Genomic DNA, 6,660 nt, shown 5'->3' on the forward strand with positions numbered 1-6,660 from the left:
TTCACTCCGAGCTCCCCACTTCCGGTTCCGTAAGAAACTGAGCGGAGTTAGAGGCAGGGCTTCCGGGGGCGGGGCCTGAGCGGAGCGCTAGCGGCGAGGGGCGGGGCGAGGAGGGACCCAGTTCTGTGAACGGAGTACGGGGTGTCGGGGAAGAGTTGGTGCTTCTCCGTAACTTGGAGTAAAAGCTTACAGTTCTGTGGGCTACTTAGGTGGGAAGCTAATGTTTCCTCCTAACAAGCTGAAACGGTTTCAATAAAAACCTTTTTTTGCCAGCAGGTTGCTCGCATGTCGTGGTCGTGAGGCTCAAGCAATTCAGTGGTTGGAAACGTGGGTCTCCAATGGGTTGCTGCGGGGCAGTGGTTGGATCCCAGAAAATTTCCTGCAGTTAGAACTAATTTAAGCAGTTTAAGGAAACAAGAGCTAGACTGGCCTCTGTATTACACACTAGAATGAGAAATGAAAAAACACTCCCAGTGTAGAATGGGCCATTTCACAGTGACACCTTACAGAATAGATTTTCCTTTCTATTCTTCATTCAGCCAGGACTACAAACTCAACACTTTCTTGGTTCCAGACACTCAGAGACGAAACCTAGCATCTGAGGATGGAAGACTAAGGCATATGATAATTTCTGTCACTAATCATTGCTTTTAAAAATGCAATACAGGACTTCCCTGGTGGCGCAGTGGTTGGGAGTCCGCCTGCCGATGCAGGGTACACGGGTTCGTGCCCCGGTCCGGAAAGATCCCACATGCCGCGGAGCGGCTGGGCCCGTGAGCCATGGCCGCTGAGCCTGCGCGTCTGGAGCCTGTGCTCCGCAAAGGGAGAGGCCACAACAGTGAGAGGCCCGCGTACCGCGAAAAAACAAACAAAAAAAACGCAATACATTTTTTTAAATTGTTATAAATTGCCTTGTTCTTTTTGCTAAAGTGTTTTGCCTTTATTTAAAATCACATTCCGCTCCCCCCTCCCCCAGTTTTGATACGTATTTGACTTACATCACTGTGTGAGTTTAAGTTGTACAGCATGATGTTCTGACTTACATAGATTGAAATAATTACCGAAATAAGTCTAGTAAGCATCTATTATCTCATTCTCAGGATAAAGAACAAACTCCATTCACATACTCTGTCCCTAACATCTTTTCCCTTTACTTTTCTCTGTTCTTTAGGTGGAAATATGAAATTCAAAAATTCACATTTCTTATTAAAACTATGATGGCCACTTAAAAAGTAGGTAATATTTAGAAAAACATGTGAGACTAACGTTTCGCTGAAAACGAGACAAAATCTGAAAATGAAAAGGGTTTTGTTCTCAATCGTCACCCTTCTTGGTCATCCAGCAGCCATGTTGCTACAAGCAAAGTAAAGACTAAGTGCTCATGGAGATAGAAGGGGCAAAGGACCCATCACATCACAAACTTCGCCCCCTGGACTTCCTCTTATGTGAGAATGATAAACCTCCAACTTCTTTCAGTCACCATTCTCCAGGTGTTCCTGATAAACAGGATTATTATTTTCTGATGGGTACAGAATGAAGCCTTTCAGAAAGAATCTTGAATTCAAAATTTTGTGGCTTAGGACTTCTCTGGTGTCGCAGTGGTTAAGAATCCACCTGCCAATGCAGGGGACATGGGTTCGAGTCCAGGAAGATCCCACATGCGGCAGAGCAACTAAGCTCGTGCGCCACAACTACTGAGCCTGGGCTCTAGAGCCTGCGAGCCACAACTACTAAGCCCCTGTGCTGCAACTACTGAGCCCGCGCGCCTAGAGCCCGTGCTCTGCAACAAGAGAAGCCACCGCAATGAGGAGCCCATGTACCACAACGAAGAGCAGCCCACGCTCACCGCAACTAGAGAAAGCCCGTGCACAGCAACGAAGACCCAACGCAGCCAAAAATTTAAAATAAATAAATTAAAAAAAACATTTTGTGGCTTAAAAAGACTTTATGAAAACATCACTTAAGTGATGAGTTAACAGCTGTTGAGCACATGTTGCCTAGAATTCACACCGCGTTAACAAAATATAGCATGAGAATTTATGTCAAATGTTCAGAATGTTAGGTTGTAATGTCACAGGAGTAAGGAATCCACTGCCACAAATACTTCCATGACCATTAAAGCTACTGGTCAATGAGCCTGTGCATTCCAGCACCCTTGTTTACACTGGCAACATGGATTCACTCATCGTGTCAGCCGTGAATGATTCCCTCACTGATGATCCAGCAGATAAAATCAATACCCTGCTTTCAGATAGCTTCTGTTCTATAAGGGACGGTCAAAAATAATTAAATACATTAAATAATTCAATAATACATGAAATTTAATGGAATGATGTGTGTAGAAAGTCAAAGGAGTCTACAGAAACTGAGAGAAAAACTGCAATTTGCAAGATGTCATGATATAAGGACGCCCAAAAATCTACTATAATTGTATATACTAGCAATTTACAAATGGAAACTGAAATTAAAAATATAATATCATGTTTGAATGTTCAAAAAAGAAACAATAAAAATGAGTAAATCTAACAAAACACTGACTTTCATGAAACAGTAATGAAAGAAGTCAATGATGAACTTTTACTTACATTTACTTATGACATTCCATATTGAATATGACATATCATATTCATTGATTGGAAAACAACATCTAAATATTGTTAAATTACCCCAAATTGTCATACAGGTATAATGCATTTCCAATCTAGATTTTTATAGAACAACCAATATTATTCTAAAATTAATATAGAAAGGCAAAAGAACGAGAAGAGCTACAGCATCACAAAAATACTGAAGTGGCTGGAATCATTCCACATGATCTCAAGATTTCTAATATAGTAACAGTAATCAAGATTGTGTGGGATTTGTTGAGGGACAGACACACAGACCAAAGGAACAGAATGAGGAAAACAGAACCCCACACAGCTACAAGTAACCTTTAACAACATGGGTGTGAGCTGTGCGGATTTATTTTTTTACATAGATGCCACAACAAATTTAATAATAATGAAAACATTTGAAACTTTCGGAGAATTGCCAAAATGTGACACAGAGACACAAAGTGGCTGTCGGAAAAATGGCCCAAAGACTTTCTCCATGCAAAGTTGCCAGAAAACTGTAATTTGTAAAAAAAAAAAAATGCAGTATCTTGAAGCACAATAAAGCAAATTGCAATGAAAGAGGTATAACTGGATTGACATAATAGGGAGTTACCATAACCACAATTATATATGACAATAGTCGATTTAAAAATGGCAAGTTATACTCGTAAAATTGACGATAGATGTTGTGTGGTTGAAGGATTTAAATAACTTGGCTTATTAGAGTAGCAAAATGGTTAAGATACCTCTCTTTGAAGCCAGTCAACATGGATTCAATTCCTGATTTACCCACTTGCTGGGATGGGACTAAATAAGTCTTTAAACCTGTCATTGTGCCAAGCTGCTTCATTCATGAAATAATAAACAGTACTTTTCTTCAGAGATGAAAATCCAATATCTTATTATGCATAAAGCAATAATAACAGTGACTCTCACTAATCAAAATCAAGAACTTATCAAAGAAAAATATATCATTTGGGGATGGGAAGAAACTCTAAGTGGAGGATATCAGGTGTCAGTTGTCATGCTAAACAGAACAAATCTTTTCTCTGTAAGATCCTCTGGCAATGAATGTGAATACATCACTGGGAAAGGACAGAATGACTTCCAGGAATTTGGCAATGGGGATTATCTCCTTGTCACAGACCATACTTGGATTCTTTCGGTCTTTCTTTCTTATGTATCATGATATTTTCATTCTCTTCACTGCATGCTTCTTTACCTCCACACACTTGCTTTTCAAGCACCTAACCATAGCCAACTCCCAGAAAAAAAGATTTCATGGCACCGTTTTGCCATTTCAGTTCTTTCATTGAACTAAAGCCCCGAAATAACTCTTCCATCATGTTTACAGTACACCTACTTTGTGTCATTGCTTATATGCATTATCACATCACAAAAGTCCCAAAACAACCCACTGATTTATACACCCCTTGTTGCAAAACAAGGGAAATATGCAAGGGAGGAAATAATAATGCAAAAACAAAAAGTGTATAAAAAACATTTTACTATACTAGAAAATTAATCATGGAACATACTGCTTAATACTGTAATTTGAAATACAAATTTTAATAGTCTTTGGATAATTGATTCTCTAGTAAGTTGTTTAGCTATATCATCAACTAAGCATTTCTAGACATTAATTTTTAGTAAACTAGTATAAAGATATCTTAGACAACTTATCTAAATAAAATCTTTACAGCACTTCCAAAAACCAAATTGATTTTTTTTTTTTTTTTTGGTGATGCTGCTTAGCTTGTTGGATCTCAGTTCCCTGACCAGGGATTGAACCTGGGCCACAGTAGTAAAAGCCCCGAATCCTAACCCCTAGATCACCAGGAAACTCCCTACATTCTTTTTTATATTCTTCTCCATTACAGTTTAACCCAGAACATTAAACATAGTTCCCTGTGATCTACAGTAGGACCTTGTTGTCCATCCATTCTATATATAATAGTTTGCATCTACTAACCCCAAACTCCCGGTCCATCCCTCCCCTACCTCTCCTCCCCCTTGGCAACCACAAGTCTATTCTCTATGCCTGTAAGTCTGTTTCTGCTTCAAATATAGGTTCGTTTAGGTCGCATTTTATTATTTTTTGCTCCACTGCTTGGCTTGCGGGATCTTAGTTCCCGGACCAGGGATCAAACCTGGGCCGCCGCAGTGAAAGCGCCAAGTCCAAACCAATGGACTGAGGAGGAATTCCCTGTGTCATATTTCAGATTCCATAGATAAGTGATATCATATGGTATCTATCTTTCTCTTCCTGACTTTCTTCACTCAGTGTGATAATGTCTAGCTCCACCCATGTTCCCCAAAATGGCATTATTTCGTTCATTTATGGCTGAGTAGCATTCCATTGTATACGTGTACCACATATATCCATTCATCTGTCCACATCCATTTTTTAGCAGCCGGCCAAAAAATAAAATAAAATAATCCAACTTGAACAATGGAATGTACATGTGGTGCAGGAAAAGAAATGAAATATATTAGTAGCATAAAGAAAAGTGTGGTCTTTCCTAACCAAGAAAACAGGATTTTCGAGAGTAAACATCCAGTGTTTTATTTTTTATTTATTTATTTTTACATCTTTATTGGAGTATAATTGCTTTACAATGTTGTGTTAGTTTCTGCTTTATAACAAAGTGAATCAGTTATACATATACATATGTTCCCATATCTCTTCCCTCTTGCGTCTCCCTCCCTCCCACCCTCCCTATCCCACCCCTCCAGTGTTTTATTAAAGAGTCTCACATCATTTTTTGATGTTTGCCTACTTACAACTATATATTAAGATTCACCATAACCTCTCCTTATTTGGCCTATGTGGTGAAGAAGATCAAGTCTGAGGGCTTCCTTCTTTGATACCAACCGGAAGTTCAAAACATAACTGGTTAGCCTTCCCTAAGCCCGATCCAGTAATCACCTTAATACATCAAGTCATTAATCATCCCCTGTTATGTCAAACCATTTTTTGAACACCCTGGTATTCTTCCCTGTCCCCCTAGAAAGCGGAATTACATAACAAACATTCTCATAACACTTCAACATTAATATCAATCTAAATGACCAAACTAGCCTTTGCGTGGAGTTCCACCCTATCCCAGTGAATCGCCACAAGTGCAAACTAGCAACAACAAAAAACTGTTTTGGTAGTGATATGTGAAATTTCTAGTTTATCTATCAAGCAAAAATCTTCCCATTGTACATTGTTTAGTGTTAATACTCAGGAACATTGTTATTTTCAAATTATTTTACTGAGCGGTTCAAGGACAAAAGTGAAACTGGATGATTTTAAATTTTTCTAGTATTTTTTATGTGCTTCTATGTTCCTATTTTTCCTTCATGTAAATCAAGGTGCACGATGTTAGATTTACTGGGCACAAAAAAGATCATGAAGAAATACATTCATACACCGCATATTCATGAATAGGGATGAGGCTGCACACACATTCACAAGGTGGACTCACTTGCCCCCAAGACAGAAAACCAAGAAGTAATTGCAGTTTCACCCCTCGCAGGAATGCCACCTTAAACCAATCACTCTGGAGTTTCCTGAACACTAGTGAGGTAATCTGCAGGATAAGACTAAGACTTTGGTGCTACTTTCCCCCAGAAAAGGTAACCTTGCCTGAAAGAACCTTTTCTTTTACTAATAACATTCTTATCCCACCAAGTTACTGCCTATAAAAGCCTTCCAATCTGTACAGCACCGTTTAGGACCTCTTTAATTTCTAGGTGGGATACTGCCCAATTCATGAATCATTCAATACAACCAATCAGATCTTTAAATTTACCCTGTTCAATTTTTGCATGTCAATAAAATTCAGAGTCTGAAATAAACTGCTATGCTACTTGCATTATAGCCATCTGAATATTCTGGAATACAGTGGAGGGAATAATCAAGTACAAATTATGAGTATATAATCCCCAAATTATATGTTGTTTGATTCCATATTCGAAAGAAATTGCTAGATTCTTTCCACCCTGACAGCCTAATGGTGCATTCTTAGCGTTTATTGTAAAGCACCAAGACAGGATAAAACTGTGTTGGTAAAAG

Source organism: Delphinus delphis, chromosome 20, assembly GCF_949987515.2.
Source record: "Delphinus delphis chromosome 20, mDelDel1.2, whole genome shotgun sequence".
NCBI lineage: Eukaryota > Metazoa > Chordata > Mammalia > Artiodactyla > Delphinidae > Delphinus > Delphinus delphis.